Source organism: Salmo salar, chromosome ssa10 (assembly GCF_905237065.1).
Source record: "Salmo salar chromosome ssa10, Ssal_v3.1, whole genome shotgun sequence".
Classification (NCBI taxonomy): Eukaryota; Metazoa; Chordata; class Actinopteri; order Salmoniformes; family Salmonidae; genus Salmo; species Salmo salar.
Window position 1 is genome coordinate 78,171,768 of NC_059451.1, and position 22,315 is coordinate 78,194,082.

Genomic DNA, 22,315 nt, shown 5'->3' on the forward strand with positions numbered 1-22,315 from the left:
CACACCTTTTCCCATTACAATATCCTTTCAGTGATATTTGAATCTGAATCCTGATTGACGCTCAACATCGAGGACGGGAGTTATGATGTCCTGCAACTCAAGAGAGGGACTGAAGAGTTCCCCCCAAAAATGCTTGTCCAGTGAGGGGAGATACTTTATTGTAAGACTTCTCCTCAGTATGAGTAATCCCGATCTTACTAGTTAGAGAGCGAGAGAGAAAAAGAGAGAGAGAAAAAAAAAGAGAGCAAGAGTAAAGAGAGAGGGAGAAAAAGAGAGAGAGAGGGAGAGAGAAAAAGAGAGGGAGAGAGACAGTAAAGAGAGGAGGGAGAGAGACAGTAAAGAGAGAGCGAAAAAGAGAGTGAGATAGTAAAGAGAGAGAGAGAGAGAGAGAGAGACAGTAAAGAGAGAGGGAGAGAGAGAGATAAGCCACAACCACATCTGTGTGTTTCTCCAACAGAGAGTGGCCAGCCAGCCTTGTGTGTGTATGTAGTCTATAGAAGGCTGTGGGTCTGTGAAGCATCCATCATGCTGCTGCATGGTGAATAAAAGGATTAACCAGACCCTGGGAGACACTGGCTAGCCCACAGGGCAGGAGCACAGAATTCTACCTTAGCCAGAATGGTTGAGTAAGGCAGCCCATGGCAATGGGGACCTCTTGAACCCCAACAAACGTTTGGTTCCTCTCCAGAGGTCACTGAGAAAGTTACAGCAGAAGACCCTGTTTGATATAAAGAAGTGTCATGCTAAGTGTGGCTGTCTTCCGTTATAAACCAACAGACAGGCAAAGGAAGTAGTCAAAGTGGTCATGGGTAAAGAGACAACCGGCTTCTATTACTACACCCCCTCACACACCCTGCATTCACGTAGAACCTGTGCCAATCATTTCATTGGCAATAGCCAATGTCATATCTCAGTTCCCAGGTTGCATGGAGACAGTAGGGTAGAGGTGAAAATCCTCCATGGAGTGATGCCACCAAACACACAAAGGCAGCCTGTCATTCATTCAATAGGGAATACCATACACATAAACTAGCAAGTTCTACAATGCATAATTTTGCTTGGGTGGGAAAGCATGACTGATGGTCTTTGGGGATTCCTGTTTGATGGTGTATGTATATATATATATATTATGTGTGTGTGTGTGTGTGTGTGTGTGTGTGTGTGTGTGTGTGTGTGTGTGTGTGTGTGTGTGTGTGTGTGTTTCGTGTGGTGTGAGTCCAGCTGCTGATCTGAGATCTGCAACGTGCCACACTTATTAGCCCAGGGCTGTCTGCTCTCTAAACTGATAATGTGGCAGCACAGCTGGAGCATTAGGGGAAGGGGATACCTAATCAGTAGCACAACTGAATGCATTCAACCGAAATATGTATTCCGCATTTAACCCCACCCCTCTGAATCAGTGAGGTGCGGAAGGGGGGGCTGCTACCTTAATCGTCGTCCACATCATTGGCTCACACGCTTCAACAGCGCAGGTGGCAATAACACTAAATGCATCATCATAATAGATTAGCCAAACCCTTCACAATGTATTACACCAGCTCCTGAGGGCCATCATCGTTTTTAAAAAATTGGTCAGGGCCCCTGACCATTGCGCCTGGTCGGTAATCCGGCCATGGCTCCACACAAGGACACAGAAACATCACTTAACACATGGAATTTGCACACAAGGAAGAAGTACATGGACACTGGTTCAAACCAACAAAGGGAGCTGTAATAGAAAAGTCTAACCTTCCTTGTTGGATGTTGAATACTTCAAATATACCATTTGCCGGCACATCAGGCTTGAGTTGATGAGAAACATCTATAACTCTAAAGATAATATTTGACTAGGGGCCGGGTTTAATCAAACCTGCCTTAGCAATGTTTATGCAGTATCATTATTTACATAACTAGACCTACTGCCCACACAATGATCTCAAAGATCCTACCTGTGAGAGGAGTCGACGTTGTAGTTTATAGTGTCCAAGCACACTTTAGTGACTACACAGAGAAAAGGTTTGTCTAAACGCCGATGTCTAAAATCAGGGTTCTCCAATCCTGATCCCGGAGAGAAAGTCCAGGCTTTCATTCCAGCCCCTCATTAAAACACACCAGATCGAAGGCCCTGAAAAGTTGATTACTTGATTAATGTGTTGAGTAATGGGCTGGGGGAAAAGCATGCACACACCCAGTATTTCTCCAGGACTGGAGTTGGAGGATCCTGGTTTAATTGCGGATTGAACTGATTTGCTCCTTGTGTACACATTGCTGTACAGTGCTGGCTCTTGTCCAGACTGTGGAGGATTCTAGAATGAATCCACATTCTGTAGAGTAAAAGCTCATGTCACTGTGAGATGGGTCAATTGGCATTGTGGGACCGTGTGGGAACAGGCTGTATGACAGGCATCCTGCTGGTTCTGGCACACTCTCATTGTGCCTTGTTTAAGTGACTCTGGAGAGTGTCTGTCGATGCCCGGGTGGCATGACGACGTTCCACAGTGTGTGCCTGACGGGAGGAGTGTGAAATGAGTTGGAGTGTAAGTGTGTGGTCACACTTTTCGTTGCATTCTGATCTGTCCGGCCTGTATTCTCCAACACCAGGTCCCATGTACTGGGGTGATAAGACTGAGTGGCCCAAAGTGAGTGTGTGTGTGTGTGTGTGTGTGTGTGTGTGTGTGTGTGTGTGTGTGTGTGTGTGTGTGTGTGTGTGTGTGTGTGTGTGTGTGTGTGTGTACCTGCATGTGTATCTGTGCTAAGTGCGTAGGGCTGGGAATTGCCAGGGACCTCACGATACAATATTATCACGATAGTCAGGTGCCGATACGATACGTATTGCAATTCTCACGATTCTAGATGTACTGCGATACGATACTGGGATTTTATTGCGATTCGATGTTCCAAACATAATGCTCACCATATGTCTGCTGCAGAAGGATACGAGAGAGCCATGAGAAAACGAGTTTGGATCAGTCATGGGAAAAAAAGTGCGGAAAACAAATTGTCTCCCTATTAAAGAAATACTGCCGTTTTGGAGCAGGTACAGCCAAATAGCTCAAAAATAACATTGCGATATTGTCAAAACGATACGATATATTGTCAAAAATAATATCCCAATACGTAACTTTATCAATAATTTCCCCATCACTATACATGCGTACAATTAGGAGTATGTGTGTATGTGATAAAGAACAGATGAGGGAAAGAAATATAGTATCTCTGTGTGTGCGTGCATTAGTGCGAGCGTCCGTGCATGCGTACGCTCCTTCCTGTACATAATGACCCATCCAGAGAGTCTGTCTGATTGAGGACTCTGTCTAATGGCTCCAGCCGTTTAAGGTTTCCATCATTATCCTCCCTGGACTTGGGCCAAACACACAGTGCAGGGATGTTTGTTTATCCAGCGTTTCTAATGTGTCATCCTAACTTTCCCCTGCAACTGAACTGCAATAGGATAAGAAGGGCCTGGTCCAGTAGCCAGCCATATTCCGAGCAGCTGATCTAGCTCTTGAGGTCATCTGGCCAGAGCAAATCAGCATGCAGGATACGTGGGGCCCGACTTCCTGGAAAACAAGTGGACCTCATTATGACCTACAGGCACAGTGACTTCCCCCGGTCTCCCACACATTGCCATGGCCACAGATTCTGCCTGTTTCCTCTCACTGTCTGTCTTGGTTAGGATGTACTGTATCATTTCACACCACAGAGAAATCACGATCTTGCAATCTGCATCTCTGTCTCGATCACTCTTTGGGTGGTGTGAGAAAAATGATTGTGTTGTGTCATTCAGACAGTCTTCCTGAAGTCTATTTATTTTTCTCCCGCTTTGTCATTTAGTTCCTCGCTCAAACGTCTCTAATGTCTCTAGAGCGGGACAGTGAATGTTTTAAACAAGATATCACTTAACCCGGCTTGTTTAGAGGAAAAGAGAGAGATTTACTGGAATCAAAAGGGGAGAGTTCCATCATAATGATCTCAGAGGACTTATTTATAAGAACAAAAAAATCAACTTTGGGTAAAACGCACTAGCATATATTGAAGTGTGGGAGTGTCTACAGAAAAAACCATTAAGGATTATATACAGGCTGTGATTTATGGACCAAGAGCCATTTGAAAGCATTTTAAAATGTATTTGCTATGGCTACATGACATCAGTGTATTTGGCAAATTGCTCCTTCAGGAAGAACGGTGTGCATTCGGTCTCCATGTGGTACTCTGCCAATAATGAAAGTATTCACACCCACCGTTCTGTGATTGTTTCCTGTCCCCTCACCTTGAAGCTCTCACCAATTAGAGCTACCAGCTTTCACGTTCCTGTCCGGTCAACTTGATTAGATGCCTGTCACGTCAATAAAAATGAAGGGAACATGAGTAACGACAGCTTCTAGGCTAATTTGTCATCATTCTTATGAAAAAGGTCGAGATCATGCTTGTTAGGAGGCACAGGGGGAGGTTACACAGTCTTCTTGATTATTTACACTGTCCCATTCATTGATGATATCACAATACGAGGCGAGTGCTGAACATGATAGTCTCAGTTGTCTGGCTTGGGAGATCAAATCTGTGTGTGTGTATGTGTACGTGTGTGTGTGTGTGTGTTTGATGAAATGCAGGATAGATGCCAGCCCTTACATAACCATTCTATCCTGAATCCAGTCATCAATCAGGTACCATCTCTGTCCTCACGGATCGAAATAGCATAAGATAGAAGACTGGACCCCTGTCATTATTCACCAAGTAACATGCCTGTGACGAAGACTTAAATAGGAGTTGAAAGCTAAGCATACAGCTAAGTAAATTAGTGAGGAGGGGACGTCATTGATGTTCAATGAAATTAAATATGCTTCACCAACACACAAACACACGCACGCACACAATTGCCTCTATATAATGCAGTTGACAAGACCGAAACTATCTTCCCAATTCCACCGGGACCAATGGCAGAGATAAAAAGTTGATGAGGCTGTCCTATTCCACAGAAGAGATGCTTTCAGCATCTGTGGCAAATCGTTTTAACCAGATTTCCAAATGCATAAAGGATTCGTTCTGATCATGGAGCCTGGTGAGGCTATTTTGGCATGGGCTCGTCTAGACATAGATCTAATCTAATTGGTCACATGGAGCCTGACCAACAACAGAAATAGAAGAGCAACTAAACCACATCTGAGCCGGATGGGTGCATTTTCTGCCAACATTGTCTCCACATTGTCCCGGGGGTATGGGTGGCTGGGAGGGTGTGTGAATGGTTGTAGGAGGACTCCGCTGCTTGCTTTCATGGTATTTCTGATAAGGTGAATGGATTTCTTTATAGGAGGGAAGGAGAAATATATTTTATGGGTAAGTTCAAGGAAGCACCCAATCATAGGATGAATTGTGATTGCTAAAACCATGACGCAATTATGACAATATAAATGCTCTCAAAGAAATACCAGAAATAGAAGTTCAAATAAATGCTCTCACTAAGAGCAATTAATGTCTCCTTCTCTGAGTTGTGTTATTGTAAGCAGTGACAATGGATGATACTGACAACTGACACAAAGGCTTTGAAGGGAAATTACAGGACTCCCACTGAGTTCCCTGCCTTCCACTGAACATGCTGGACACAAGAGGTTGCACAGCCGGACGCAGTCAGCCTCATCCGAGCGTGACTGTGCTCTACTTCCCAGAAACACCTTTTCTCCTTGTAGCCTGATGGTGGAAACATGGACCGACACAGATGACCAACAGACCAGAGAGGATATCGCAGGGCTACAACATGCTGCTTGCTCCAAGCTCTGGGCCAACTCATCCTCTTTAATCTCTCTGAACACTCTCTCTGGCCTCCAACACAACCATATTTCTCAGTACTGAGTGATCCTTTAGTCTCCGTGCCATATCCGTCTTTATGAGCAAGTAGCATTTGATTTTTACGTCATGAAGCGCAAGGATTCTTGTATTGGAACATCTCTAACGAACAAAAGTCCTCCCACATTTTTCATTGTTAGCGGGGTCACATAAAGAAGATGACACAATATCATAAACCACCAACCTGATAGACCTCAGTAGGAACCACTAAGCAGGGCTTAGGGGTTAACCTACGCACTAATTGCTTTTCATGTAGATTAATCCACTGTGGCTGTCCCTTGACCATCCATCAAGGTCAGAGTGAGCAAAATTACCAACTCATTAACAATCACCCAGTATTTCCATGGTGGCTTGGGGGATGTACGTCTGTAGCCATTTTGAGTGATACGTTAACTGTGATTACATAGTACCTGTCTTGACTGCATCAAATCGTGAGAAGCTAGCTAGTTAACCTGTTTGGGATAGGGGGCAGTATTTTCACGCCGGATAAAAAACGTACCCGATTTAATCTGGTTACTACTCCTGCCCAGAAACTAGAATATGCATATAATTTGTAGATTTGGATAGAAAACACTCTAAAGTTTCTAAAACTGTTTGAATAGTGTCTGTGAGTATAACAGAACTCATATGGCAGGCCAAAACCTAAGAAGATTCTATACAGGAAGTGCCCTGTCTGACCATTTCTTGTCCTTCTAGGGCATCTCTATCAAAAATACAGCATCTCTGCTGTAACGTGACATTTTCTAAGACTTTCATTGGCTCTAGGAAGGCGCCCGAAAGTGGAATGAGAGCTCTGCAGTCTCTGGGCAAAAAACAGCAGGGGTTTTTGTGAGTGGTCCTTCTGGGAACAATGACACTGAGGCGCGCGTCCACGAGACGACTCCATTTTTTTCTTTCAGTGTTTGAACGAATACATCGTCGCCCGGTTGGAATATTATCGCTATTTTACGAGAAAAATAGCATTAAAAATTGATTTTAAACAGCGTTTGACATGCTTCGAAGTACGGTAATGGAATATTTTGATTTTTTTTTGTCACGAAATGCACCGGCGCGTCACCCTTCGGGTAGTGACTTGAACGCACGAACAAAACGGAGCTATTTGGATATAACTATGGATTATTTAGAACCAAAACAACATTTGTTGTTGAAGTAGAAGTCCTGGGAGTGCATTCTGACGAAGAACAGCAAAGGTAATCCAATTTTTCTTATAGTAAATCTGAGTTTGGTGAGGGCCAAACTTGGTGGGTGTCAAATTAGCTAGCCGTGATAGCCGGGCTATCTACTCAGAATATTGCAAAATGTGCTTTCACCGAAAAGCTATTTTAAAATCTGACACCGCGATTGCATAACCTGTTAGGGCTAGGGGGCAGTATTGACACGGCTGGATAAAAAACGTACCCGATTTAATCTGGTTACTACTCCTGCCCAGTAACTACAATATGCATATAATTATTGGCTTTGGATAGAAAACACCCTAAAGTTTCTAAAACTGTTTGAATGGTGTCTGTGAGTATAACAGAACTCATATGGCAGGCAAAAACCTGAGAAGATTTCATGCAGGAAGTGGCCTGTCTGACAAGGTGTCGTTCTTCTTATCTCTGTTTATTGAAGAGTGAGGATCTTAGCTGTAACGTGACACTTCCTACGGCTGCCATAGGCTCTCAGAAGGCGGCAAAATGCTGAATCGTGGCTTTGCAGGCTCTGGCTGAAAAAAAGTAGCGCGTTTGGGTAGTGGCTGGTTACAGTACTGTGAGACTCAGGCTCGTGCCCGCGTCGACCGAAAGCTTTCTTTTCCTTTGTCTGTTTAGCTAAATGGAGATTCCCGGTCGGAATATTATCGCTTTTTTACGAGAAAAATGGCATAACAATGGATTTTAAACAGCGGTTGACATGCTTCGAAGTACGGTAATGAAATATTTAGATTTTTTTTGTCACGAATTGCGCCATGCGCGCGACCCTGATTTACCATTTCGGATAGTTTCTGGAACGCACGAACAAAACGCCGCTATTCGGATATAACGATGGATTATTTTGGACCAAACCAACATTTGTTATTGAAGTAGCAGTCCTGGGAGTGCATTCTGACGAAGACAACAAAAGGTAATCAAACTTTTGTAATAGTAAATCTGATTTTGGTGAAGGCTAAACTTACCGGGTGTCTAAATAGCTAGCCCGTGATGGCTGGGCTATGTACTTAGAATATTGCAAAATGTGCTTTCACCAAAAAGCTATTTTAAAATCGGACATATCGAGTGCATAGAGGAGTTCTGTATCTATAATTCTTAAAATAATTGTTATGCTTTTTGTGAACGTTTATCGTGAGTAATTTAGTAAATTGTTAGTAAACTCCCCGGAAGTTTGCGGGGGGTATGCTAGTTCTGAACGTCACATGCCAATGTAAAAAGCTGGTTTTTGATATAAATATGAACTTGATTGAACAAAACATGCATGTATTGTATAACATAATGTCCTAGGGTTGTCATCTGATGAAGATCATCAAAGGTTAGTGCTGCATTTAGCTGTGGTTTGGGTTTTTGTGACATTATATGCTAGCTTGAAAAATGGGTGTCTGATTATTTCTGGCTGGGTACTCTGCTGACATAATCTAATGTTTTGCTTTCGTTGTAAAGCCTTTTTGAAATCGGACAGTGTGGTTAGATTAACGAGAGTCTTGTCTTTAAATAGCTGTAAAATAGTCATATGTTTAAGAAATTGAAGTAATAGCATTTCTAAGGTATTTGAAAATCGCGCCACTGGATTAGACTGGCTGTTGCGTAGGTGGGACGAATTCGTCCCGCCTAGCCCAGAGAGGATAAAGGAGTTCTGTATCTATAATTCTTAAAATAATTGTTATGTATTTTGTGAACGTTAATCGTGAGTAATTTAGTAAATTCACCGGAAGTTTTCAGTGGGTATGCTAGTTCTGAACAAATCATGCTAATGTAAAAAGCTGGTTTTTTGATATAAATATGAACTTGATTGAACAAAACATGCATGTATTGTATAACATAATGTCCTAGGAGTGTCATCTAAGGAAGATCATCAAAGGTTAGTGCTGCATTTAGCTGTGGTTTTGGTTTTTGTGACATATATGCGAGCTGGAAAATGGGTGTGTGATTATTTCTGGCTGGGTACTCTCCTGACATAATCTAATGTTTTGCTTTCGCTGTAAAGCCTTTTTGAAATCGGACAATGTGGTTAGATAAAGGAGACTCTTATATTTCAAATGGTGTAAAATAGTCATATGTTTGAGAAATTGAAATTATAGCATTTTTAAGGTTTTTTGTATTTCGCGCCAGGCGCTACCATTGGATATTGGTGAGGCGTTCCGCTAGCGGAACCTCTGTCCATAAGAGGTTTTAAGCTAGCTAACTTTACCTAGCTAGGCTAATTGAGGCAGCAGTGCATGCGCTTTCTCATCCTACAGTCAGTGCTTGACTTGGACTGAAATAGGTGCCGGTACTCATTTTGGGTGCTGGTACTGTTTACATTTAGGTGTAGGAGCTCCACAATACTTTTGAGCTAAAGAGGAACAGGAGCTCAAGCAGTAGAACATTTGAGGTGCCGGTACTCAGCTCCGACAAGCTCCTGCCCAAGTCAAGCACTGCCTACAGTTACAAATACAGTTACAGTTACAACAACTCCATTCAGAATATTGAGTAGCAGCCTACCTGTTGGCTCTTAGTCGTTGTAGCCTATCCTTCTCCTGTAACTTTTAATTCCGTCATTTTAATTCCATCTTCCATTGATTAGATATCTCCTAACTTTTGCACAGAGGCTTTATGACAGTAGCCTATTGCCACTTTGATGACTTATGATTGGCCAACAACAACAACACGGTACACTTGCCACGCGCAACGCTCGTGAAAAGCAAGAGCAGCAGCATAAATTATAAAAATGTCTCTCGGATCTGTAGGGTCCTTCCGGACAAGTCAGTTATAATTACACATACCTGAGACCAGTGACAATCATATCAGATCTGACCCAGACCCGTGACAGTACCCGCTCGGGTCCCGGATCGGGTCTCAGGTATTCGGGTACAGGTGGATCTGTGAAGACCTCTAGTGCAGACAACCAACTTTTTGTCTCTGATATTCTCTTCTTTTCTGGTGTGATTTATCAGTAAGATTTCGGAGGTTCCACTGATGGCCTACTATTGAGTGGTATCATTCATCACCAATACATTTCTGTCACAGAGGATGAAAGTTCTATTTCAATGGGCATGACATGTCTGTCATTAACCTATTTCGATACGGGGCAGCAACACAGATTGGCCTCTCCAGATGTACCCGGGCATGGTTCCGGACCCCTGGCGGGAGCATTAGCATTGGCCACCCGCTGCCATGTGTCCACCACCAGCTGGGGCCAGCTGCCACCCTCCACCAAAGACCTGGCTAGTCTGCCAATCAAGACATTTGGGAATCATGGTGGGGTACAGAGTAGGATACAGTTGAAGTTGGAAGTTTACATACACCTTAGCCAAATACATTTAAACTCAGTTTTTCACAATTCCTGACATTTAATTATAGTAAAAAATCTATGTCTTAGGTCAGTTAGGATCACCACTTTATTTTAAGAATGTGAAATGTCAGAATAATAGTAGAGAGAATGATTTATTTCAGCTTTTATTTCTTTCATCACATTCCCAGTTGGTCAGAAGTTTACATACACTCAATTAGTATTTTGTAGCATTGCCTTTAAATTGTTTAACTTCGGTCAAACGTTTCGGGTAGCCTTCCACAAGATTCCCACAGTAGGTTGGGTGAATTTTGGCCCATTCCTCCTGACAGAGCTGGTGTAACTGAGTCAGGTATGTAGGCCTCCTTGCTCGCACACACTTTTTCAGTTTTTCCTACACATTTTCTATTGGATTGAGGTCAGGGCTTTGTGATGGCCACTCCAATACCTTGACTTTGTTGTCCTTAAGCCATTTTGCCACAACTTTGGAAGTGTGCTTGGGGTCATTGTCCATTTGGAAGACCAATTTGCGACCAAGCTTTAACTTCCTGACTGATGTCTTGAGATGTTGTGTTGCTTCAATATATCCACATAATTTTCCTCCCTCATGATGCCATCTATTTTGTGAAGTGCACCAGTCCCTCCTGCAGCAAAGCACCCCCACAACATGATGCTGCCACCCCCGTGCTTCACAGTTGGGATGGTGATCTTTGGCTTGCAAACCTCACCCTTTTTCCTCCAAACATAACGATGGTCATTATGGCCAAACAGTTCTATTTTTGTTTCATCAGACCAGAGGACATTTCTCCAAAAAGTACGATCGTTGTCCCCATGTGCAGTTGCAAACCGTATTCTGGCATTTTTATGCCGGTTTTGGAGCAGTGGCTTCTTCCTTGCTGAGTGGCCTTTCAGGTTATGTCGATATTGGACTCATATTACTGTGGATATAGATACTTTTGCACCTGTTTCCTCCAGCATCTTCACAAGGTCCTTTGCTGTTGTTCTGGGATTGATTTGCACTTTTCGCACCAAAGTACGTTCATCTCTAGGAGACAGAATGCATCTCCTTCCTAAGCGGTATGATGGCTGAGGGGTCCCATGATGTTTATACTTGCATACTATTGTTTGTACAGATGAACGTGGTACCTTCAGGTGTTTGGAAATTGCTCCCAAGGATGAACCAGACTTGTGGAGGTCGACAATTTTTTTCTGAGGTCTTGGATGATTTCTTTTGATTTTCCCATGATGTCAAGCAAAGATGTCAAGCAAAGAGGCACTGAGTTTAAAGGTAGGCCTTGAAATACATCCACAGGTACACCCCCAATTGACTCAAATTTGGTCAATTAGCCTATCAGAAGCTTCTAAAGCTATGATATCATTTTCTGGAATTTTCCAAGCTGTTTAAAGGTGTATGTAAGGTGTATGTAAATAGTGCATGTAAATATCTGACCCACTGGAATTGTGATACAGTGAACTATAAGTGAAATAATCTGTCTGTAAACAATTGTTGGAAACATTACTTGTGTCATGCACAAAGTAGATGTCCTAACCGACTTGCCAAAACTATAGTTTGTTAACAAGAAATTTGTGGAGTGGTTGAAAAACAAGTTTTAATGACTCCAACCTAAGCGTATATAAACTTCCGACTTCAACTGTACATGTTGTACACAAAACAGGAGGCAGACAAGCAGTCAAAGTAGTAGTGTTCTTTTTCAGCAACTCTGGCTAGTGGCTACGATATGGCAGCAACTACAAAGATTAGCCTACATCATCACACAAAGCGCAGATTGTTTTTTACTCCAATATAATGTGTAGGGACTTTGTCCTGCTTGTGCAACTGCAATATCCATTACAATAAAGAGAGGTTATAGCCTTTGAATGTTCGTTCAACTCGCTGCAGGGTTTTTATTTCAGCTGTTCGGAAATATGAGGCAGAAATATGAGGCAGAGACATAGGCTACATCATCATGAGTAAAAAGAGAAACATGAAGGGAGGTGGCGTGTAAGCAGCAGCTACAGATGTAGGATCTTAATTTGAGCCAGTATGCTACAGCAGGAAAATAATCCTACAGAAACAGGAAATGTGCATTATTATGTGCATTATAATTAATGGACATTTTTGTAGGGGTTAATACATTTTAAGGGAAAATCAAGTCTGAAATTTTAATGTGGAAATTACAAACTTCAAAAGCCTTTTTAAACTTCAAAAACACGACAATATTTACATTTCATGCATTGCAAGAAAGTTCTCCTGCAACAGGGTGATTAAATTAAGATCCGGTACGTAGAAAAAATTTGTAAAAATGTGATAAAAGAGATCCAGATCCGTAGCTTTGAGAAAGAGGCTCTAACTCCTCTAGCTTCACAATGAGATATGGTGCATGCGAGGCAGCAGGCTGTTAGCCTGCCTGCCGGCTTAGTGGGGTCTGCCACTAGCATAGTCATTATAGTCAGCTCAGCTTTCCCCATTGAGACCATGTCTGTGCCTCGATCTAGGTCGGGCAAAACTAAACATGGCGGTGTTTGCGTTAGCAATCTCACTGGAATAAAGACCTCCTCCAATCCTGTCATTATTGAAAGAGATTGTGATAATATCTTACATCTGAAAATATAACTACTTAATGTTAGATCCCTCACTGATCATATCCTTGATGTGATTGGCCTGACTGAAACATGGCTGAAGCCTGATGAATTTACTGTGTTAAATGAAGCCTCTCCTTCTGGTTATACTAGTGACCATATACTCTGAGCATCCCGCAAAGACAGAGGTGTTTCTAGCATTTACGATGAGGACGACGGTATTCAGCGGTGCGCAGAGACACAGCAGATGACTGCGTTTTCGTATTTTGAGCGTCTTGTCATTAAATCTATACAGCCTACTCAATCACTTTTTATAGCTACTGTTTACAGGCCTCCTGGGCCATATACAGTGTTCCTCACTGAGTTCCTTGAATTCCAATTAGACCTTGTAGTCATGGGAGATAATATTCACATTTTTGGTGACTTCAATATTCACATCGAAAAAGTGGACTTTTATTGTCCCCAGCTCAAGGTGCATCTGTGTAATGATTATGCTGTTTAATCAGCTTCTTGATATGCCATACCTGTCAGGTGGATGGATTAGCTTGGCAAAGGAGAAATGCTCACTAACAGGGATGTAAACAAATGAGTGCACAACATGTGAGAGAAATAAGCTTTTTGTGCGTATGGAACAAAATGTTAATATGTTCCGTGTATATTTTTGTTCGGTGTAGCTCCCAGGTATACAGAAAATACCCGAGCCCTGAAGCAAACTTCCAGAAAATTGGAACAAAAATGGAGCTTCGCCAAACTGGAACTCTACCGACTAGCTTGGAAAGACAGTACCGTGCAATATTGAAGAGCCCTCACTGCTGCTCGATCAGCCTACTTTTCCAACCTAATTGAGGTGAATAAAAACAATCCAAAATGTGATACTGCCACAAAGCTAACTAAAAAGCAGCATTACCCAAGAGAGGATGGTCTTCACTTCAGCAGTGATGAGTTCATGAACATCTTCGACGAAAAGACCATGATCATTAGAAAGCAAATTACAGACTCCTCTTTGAATCTGCGTATTTCAGTTGTCCTGAGTCTGGACAGAACTGCCAGGACCTAGGATCAATGGAGACACTCAAGTTTTTTAATCCTGTATCTCTCTTCACATGTACCAAACTCACAAAAAATGGCAGTAATAAAGCCTCTCCTGAAAAAGCCAAACCTTGACCAAGACATTTTTATAAAAAATATGAACCTATATTGAATCTCCCATTCCTCTCAAAAATGTTGGAAAAAGCTGTTTGTCCTCTGACAAATCCATTGTAAGTTTCGGTGTTCCTCAAGGTTCCGTTTTAGGACCACTATTGTTTTCACTATATAATCTATCTCTTGGTGATGTCATTCGGAAACGCAATGTCAACTTTCACTGCTATGCGGACAACACACAGCTGTACATTTCGATGAAACATGGTGAAGCCCCAAAACTGCCTACCCTGGAAGCATGTGTTTCAGACATAAGGAAGTGGATGGCAGGAAATGTTTTAGTTTTAAACTCAGACAAAACCCGAGATGCTAGTTCTAGGTCCCAAGAAACAAAGATATCTGCTGTTTGATCTGAAAATTAATCTTGATGGTTGTACAGTTGTCTCAAATAAAACTGTGAAGGACCTCGGCGTTACTCTGGACCCTGATCTCTCTTTTGACGAACATACAGTATAAAGTATATTTCAAGGGCAGTTTAACATTACAAAAATCTGAAACGTTTTGTCCAAAAATTATGCAGAAAAGCTAATCCATCCTCACTTCTAGATTAGACTACTGCAATGCTCTACTTTCCGGCTACCAGGATGAAGCACTAAATCAACTTCATTCAGAGCTAAATACGGCTGCTATAAGTTTGACTAGAACCCCAAAAATGTATCATGTTACTTCAGTGCTAGCCTCTCTACACTGGCTTCCTGTTAAGGCTAGGGATGATTTCAATGTTTTGCTGCTAACCTACAAATCATTACATTGACTTGCTCCTACCTATCTCTCCGATTTGGTCCTGCCGTACATACCTACAAGTATGCTACGGTCACAAGACGCAGGCTTCCTTATTGTCTCTAGAATTTCTAAGCAAACAGCTGAAGGTAGAGCTTTCTCCTATAGAGCTCCATTTTTATGGTATGGTCTGCCTATACATGTTCGAGACGCAAACTCGGTCTCAACCTTTAAGTCTTTATTGAAGACTCATCTCTTCAGTAGGTCCTATGATTGAGTGTAGTCTGGCCCAGGGATGCAACGGTGAACGGCAAGGCACTGGAGTGACAAACCGCCTTTGCTGTCTCTGCTTGGCCGGCTCCCTTCTCTCCACTGGGATTCTCTGCCTCTGACCCTATTACGACTTACTAGTGCTCTTCCATGCCATCCCTAGGAGAAGTGCGTCACATCATGCCAGGCTTTTTCGCTATAGTCGACTTGAGTGGGTTGAGTCACTGACGTGATCTTCCTGTCTGGTCATTCGCCCCCTTGGGTTTGTGTGGTTGGTGGAGATCTTCATGGCCTTTACTCAGCCCTGTCTCAAGGTAGTACGTTGGGGGCTGTTGATATCCCTCTAGTGGTGTGGGGGCTGTGCTTTGGCAAAGTGGGTAGGGTTATATCCTGCCCCCCTGTCCGGGGGTATCGTCGGCCTGGGCAACAGTGTCTCCCGACCCCCCTTGTCTCAGCCTACAGTATCTATGCTGCAATAGTCTATGTGCCAGGGGGCTAGGGTCAGTCTGTCCTATCTGCTGTCTTATCTGGTGTCCTGGGTGAATTTAAGTATGCTCCCTTTAATTCTTTCTCTCTCTCTAGGACTATGTCTCAGGACTACCTGGCCTGATGACTTCTGGCTGTCCCCAGTCCACCTGGTCGTGCTGGTGATCCAGTTTCTGCGGTTTTGCCTGTGGCTATGGAACCCTGACCTGTTCACCAGAGATGCTCCCTTTTCATGCTGCTGCTCCAGTTTTTCAACTGTTCTGCATGTGGCTATGGAACCCTGACCTATTCACAAGATGTGCTACCTTGTCCAGGACCTGCTGTTTTCGAACTCCCTCCCTCCCTCGCTCTATCTCTACCGCACATGTTACCTTGACCTCTGAATGCTTGGCTATGAAAAGCCAACTGACAATTACTCCTGAGGTGCTGACCTGTTGCACACTCTACAACCACTGTGATTATTATTTGACCCTGCTGGTCATCTACGAACGTTTGAACATCTTGAAGAACAATCTGGCCATAATGGCCATGTACTCTTATAATCTCCATTCGGCACAGCCAGAAGACGACTGGCCACCCCTCAGAGCCTGGTTCCTCTCTAGGTTTCTTCTTAGGTTCCTGCCTTTCTAGGGAGTTTTCCTAGCCACTGTGATTCTACATCTGCATTGCTTGCTGTTTGGGGTTTTAGGCTGTGTTTCTGTAAATGTGAGGACTGACGCTGGAGACGAGAAGCAAGTACAGGGAGTGGACATTTAATAAACAACGGACATGAAACAGAACAGGAACAGCGTCTGGACAGGGGAAAAATAACGACATCAATGCTGACACAGGGAACAAACTGAGGAGCAGACAGATATAGAAGGGGTAATCAAAAAGTACAATCTTTGTTCCCATGTGCAGTTGCAAACCGTAGTCTGGCTTTTTTATGGCGGTTTTGGAGCAGTGGCTTCTTCCTTGGTGAGTGGCCTTTCAGGTTATGTCGACGTAGGACTAATTTTACTGTGGATATAGATACTTTTGTACCTGTTTCCTCCAGCATCTTCACAAGGTCCTTTGCTGCTGTTCTGGGATTGATTTGCACTTTTCGCACCAAAGTACTTTCCTCTCTTGGAGACAGAATGCATCTCCTTCCTAAGCGGTATGATGGCTGCGTGGTCCCAAGGTGTTTATACTTGCACACTATTGTTTGTACAGATGAACGTGGTATCTTAAGGCGTTTGGAAATTGCTCCCAAGGATGAACCAGACTTGTGGAGGTCTACAATTTTTTTTCTTCGCTGATTTCTTTTGATTTTCCCATGATTTCAAGCAAAGAGGCACTGAGTTTGAAGGTAGGCCTTGAAATACATCCACAGGTACACGTCCAATTGACTCAAATGTTGTCAATTAGCCTATCAGAGGCTTCTAAAGCCATGTCATCATTTTCTGGAATTTTCCAAGCTGTTTAACGGCACAGTCAACTTAGTTTATGTAAACTTCTGACCCACTGGAATTGTGATACAGTGAATTGTAAGTGAAATAATCTGTCTGTAAACAATTGTTCGAAACATTACTTGTGTTATGCACAAAGTAGATGTCCTAACCAACTTGCCAAAACTATAGTTTGTTAACAAGAAATTTGTGGAGTGGTTGAAAAATGAGTTTTAATGATTCCAATCTAAGTTTATGTAAACCTCTGACTTCAACTGTATTTGTAATAATGACAATTACAACAACACTGAATTAACACTTTTATTTTAACTTAATATAATACATAAATAAAATCAATTTAGTCTCAAACAAATAATGAAACATGTTCAATTTGGTTTAAATAATGGAACAACAAAAAAGTGCAATATGTGCCATGTAAAAAAGCTAACGTTTAAGTTCCTTGCTCAGAACATGAGCACCTATGAAAGCTGGTGGTTCCTTTAAACATGAGTCTTCAATATTCCCAGTTAAGAAGTTTTAGGTTGTAGTTATTATAGGAATTATAAGACTATTTCTCTCTATACCATTTGTATTTCATATGACTTTGACTATTGGATGTTCTTATAGGCACTATAGTATTGCCAGCCTAATCTCGGGAGTCGATAGGCTTGAAGTCATAGACAGCGCTGTGCTTTAAGCATTGCGAAGAGCTTCTGGCAAACGCAGGAAAGTACTGTTTGAATGAATGCTTACGAGCCTGCTGCTGTCTACCACCGCTCAGTCAGACTGCTCTATCAAATATAAAATCATAGACTTAATTATAATATAATAAACACACAGAAATACGAGCCTTCGGTCATTAATATGGTCAAGTCCGTAAACTATCATTTCGATAACAAAATGTTTATTCTTTCAGTGAAATACGGAACCGTTCCGTATTTTATTGAACGGGTGGCAACCCTAAGTCTAAATATTGCTGTTACATTGCACAACCTTCAATGTTATGTCATAATTATGTAAAATTCTAGCAAATGAATTATGGTTTTTGTTAGGAAGAAATGGTCGTCACACAGTTCGCAACGAGCCAGGCGGCCCAAACTGCTGCATATACCCTGACTCTGCTTGCACGGAACGCAAGAGAAGTGACACAATTTCCCTAGTTAATATTGCCTGCTAACATGAATTTCTTTGAACTAAATATGCAGGTTTAAAAAAATATACTTGTGTATTGATTTTAAGGAAGGCATTGATGTTTATGGTTAGGTACATTGGTGCAACGATGGTGCTTTTTTCGCGAATGCGCTTTTGTTAAATCATCACCCGTTTGGCAAAGTAGGCTGTGATTCGATGATAAATTAACAGGCACCGCATTGATTACATGCAACGCAGGACAAGCTAGCTAAACTAGTAATATCATCAACCATATGTAGTTAACTAGTGATTATGTTAAGATAGTTTTTTTATAAGATAAGTTTAATGCTAGCTAGCAACTTACCTTGGCTCCTTGCTGCACTCACGTAACAGGTAGTCAGCCTGCCACGCAGTCTCCTCATGGATTGCAATGTAATCGGCCATAATTAGCGTCCAAAAATGCCGATTACCGATTGTTATGAAAACTTGAAATCGGCCCTAATTAATCGGTCATGCCGATTAATCAGTCGACCTCTACATGAAAACGTATAATTTTCTTGTGTGGTATTAGCTTAAGAAGACTGTGTTTGCCTATTGTTGTGACTTTTTTATTTATTTTAACCAGGCAAGTCAGTTAAGAACAAATTCTTATTTTCAATGACGGCCCAGGAACAGTGGGTTAACTGCCTTGTTCAGGGGCAGAACGACAGATTTTTACCTTGTCAGCTCGGGGATTCGATCTTGCAACCTTTTGGTTACTAGTCCAATGCTCTAACCACTAGGCTACCTGCCGCCCCATTTTGATGAAGATCAGATCAAATTTGATGACCAATTTATGCAGAAGTCCAGGTAATTCCAAAGGGTCCACATACTTTTTCTTGCCACTGTAGAGGGGGTAATCAACAAAGTAATGGAGTCCAGGTGAGTCCAATATTGCGCAGCTGCGTATAATGATGGTCACAGGTGTGCGTAATGAAAGGCAGCCTGGCACCCTCGAGTGCCAGAGAGGGGATGCGGTAGCAGGCGTGACAGTAACCCCCCCCCCCTTCTAGGGGCGCTACCTGGCATCCCACCTGGGCGAGCCTAACGGGCTGGCCGAGGCATGGGCGCTGGATATGCTGGCTGAGTCATAGAAGCCCAAAGAACCGCTGAGGCGTGGGATCCTGGCGAGCCGGCTGAGGCATGGGACCCTGACGATCCGGCTGAGGCGTGAAAGCCTGATGGGCCGGCTGAAGCATGACGTGGGGTGGGCGCCTGCCAAGCCAACCGAGGCAAGAAGACCTCTTGAGCCAGCTAAGGCATGGAAGCCCGACGAGCTAGCTGAGGCACCCCCGGTTCCATCGGCGACGGCACCCGGACCCAACCAAAACAAAAAACAAAAACTCCCTGATGCTTCCTTTAGTGGTGTCAGCATTCTGTGAGGATCGACGCTGGAGACGAGAAACAAGTACAGGGAGTGAACATTTAATAAACGACGGACATTAAAGAGAACAGGAACAGTGTCTGGACAGGGGAAAAATAACGACATCAATGCTGACACAGGGAACAAACTTAGGAGCAGACAGATATAGAAGGGGTAATCAATAAAGTAATGGAGTCCAGGTGAGTCCAATATTGCGCATCTGCGCGTAATGATGGTGACAGGTGTGCGTAATGAAGGGCAGCATGGCCCTCAGCCTGGCCCTTGAGCGTCAGAGAGGGGGAGCGGGAGCAGATGTGATAGCAAAAGTACTTTGTGACATTTGCTGATGTAAAAAGGGCTTTATAAATAAATTTGATTTGATTTCCAAATGGGCGGGTGGAGATGAAACTCTGTATTTGCAGCCACGGCCTATAAAGAAATACAGTCAAAAACTTTGACCAACTTGAAGCTTGGCTTGAGTAAAATATTTGCCTGTACAGCCTTAGGCTTAGCACTGCCAAAAGATTCTTAAGTTGTTCAAAGTCCCAGTTATTGTTATTTGCGTAACTACACAGGCATGTCATGCTACACACATTTTTAATAGTTCTGTCAGTGCCTAGACTGCATTCTATGTCAAGTTCAATTTTGTTGCAAAATGTTACTCCTGTAAGCAATTACATTTAATTTGTACTTTACTGATATTTAATATACATGAAAAGAGCATGGGCCTTTTGGGGAGTGGTATGTGCAGTCATGTCCCAACACATTTACAAATTCCATTACTTGTGTCCCATTGAAAATTAGAACTAAAAGAAAGATTAAAAAAGAAAAGGGGGGATACACCCCCAATCCCCCCGAGCAAAATGCACCTTGACCAACAGGGTTGTTCACACAAGCTAGCTGGCCTTTATCTTAGTCACTTGGGGATTTGCATTCAGTGTCAGGACAACAGCCATCGATATACAGGACAGTTAAGAGACCACACACTAACAGGCAGCTGAAGAGAAGAAGAGGGGGAGAAATCAATGGCTCTCTACCAGCCACTCTATGGGGCTCCTCTTGTTCTCCCCAATGGCCCCGGTGTGAGAAGCTCTCTTTCAGTTGCAAGACGGGCCACCCGGATCTGCCCTGTCATCCATTAAGTAGCCAGTGGTGGGCATCGAGGACCCGGCTGGCAGAACGCCATGAAGACACCAGCAGAACCTGGTTGTCTGTGAGACAAACGAGGAGAAGGAGAATAGGTAGCGGGTAGAGATGGTGGGAGGGAGACAAGAAGAGGACGAACAGGGGGTGAGATTGGGGGAGTGAGAGGAGAATTAGACAGGAAGGAAAAAATGATGAGGAGGAGAAATTAGAAAAGAAGAGAGAAAATTACAGATTGACGATGATGAGGGAGAGAAAAAGTTTAACAAATATATGGGACAAAAAGGAGAAGAGAAGAATGCATGTGAAAGTGTGAAATAAAGACAGTGAAGAGTGAGCATGAAAAGGGGAAAAGGTCTGGAACAAAACTAATGACATTACGAGTGTGGTTGAAGCCTCAACTCCATCGCTCTCCTAGCTTGGGGGCACCGCTGAGGTGTCAAGAAGGGGGAGCCTGGGAGCCAGAGCGTCGGAGCATTGCCATGACACTCCTGTGACGGTCGCAACACGCTGCGCTCTCACACATCCCCTCCAGTCTCGCAGCGTGAGAGCCTCCTGCTCCAGCGCCACCACTGCCGCTGGGACAAATTGGTGCTCGATCTAGCGTCACGCTTACAATGGTCCCCCCTTGCTGTGTCGCTGCGCACCGCTGAACACCATCGAACACCGTCGCCCTCTGCCAGCTTCTCCCCCACCCACACAAAACAAATCTCTCTTCTGACAGCATAATTCACGGGGGAGGCCTTGGGAAGACGGAGGATATGGAGGAGAACCAGTGTCCTGGGCTCCGCTATGGAGGCTTGGCTGGTCTGTACCACCACGTAACCATAGTCCTATTCAGCCATGGCCGGGGAGAGAGAGAGGGGCGACTCAGAGGATTCAGTGTGGCCCCTGTGCAAACTTGAGTGAATGCCGTTGAGCCTAATACCGACTAATCTGGTCATCAAATACCCCTCCTGCCGCCGATTGTAAATCTGCTCTGCTTTTTACCAGCAACCCTGCTTGGATGGCTAAGAGGACCAGTGTGCCAAGCTGCTCTGGGTAAGGTGTCCCGCAGCTTCCTCTGAGAAAGAGGGAGAGAAGGAGAAAGAAGAATGGGAGAAGGTAGGAGAGGAAATGAGAAGAACGTGTAGAGAGGGGGCAGAAAGAACAAGGGAGAGGTGGCATGGAGAAAAAGCTTTTCGTCTTCGCATCAAAGGAGCTGAGAAGCTGAGTTTCAATTACTGTTGGTAATAAGTGTGATTTTGCACAGTTAACAACAGCCATACTCAGACTAAAGTAGACAAATACACTCTATGCAACTAAACTATTGAGCTGTGTACTCTGCAAGTGTAGTTTATTGTATTCCTCAGTGTGATAACAGCTGCATGGGCAACATGAAGTTATGAACTGGCACACTGTCCTCATACCAGTAAGCCAAATCTGAAACTGGATTAAGCATTGGACCAACAGCTTGTGACACACCCCTCTACGGTGGACTTCCTAGAGGCATGAGCACAGGGGTATGGAATCTGGAAGCCCACCAACCAACCATCCACCTGAATGACTGAGTGACAAACTATGACTGCCATATGTCACGAGTCACGACCACCCTGCTCCAAAACAACAGGCACAGAGACTTCCTCATCCGAGAGAGAGCGGGGCACTGTGGATGATGCCCCAGTGTAAATGCCCCATCTATATCCCACCACATTGG

At 43.4% G+C, this 22,315-nt stretch overlaps 1 protein-coding gene across 9 annotated transcripts in view; it reads right to left on the reverse strand.

Annotated features, from left to right (window-relative positions):
* Nucleotides 1-22,315, reverse strand: part of ptprz1a (protein tyrosine phosphatase receptor type Z1a) — a 75,642-nt gene that overhangs the window by 51,288 nt on the left and 2,039 nt on the right. Inside the window, exon 2 of one of the 9 annotated variants that reach the window (XM_045688111.1) lies at nucleotides 4,250-4,315. The exons of 7 other annotated variants lie outside the window; for them this stretch is intronic. The gene's annotated coding sequence lies outside the window, so the exon portion shown is untranslated. Of the gene's footprint in view, nucleotides 1-4,220; nucleotides 4,316-22,315 lie in introns of all 9 variants that reach the window. One more of the 9 variants, XM_014124573.2, reaches the window with a different exon arrangement.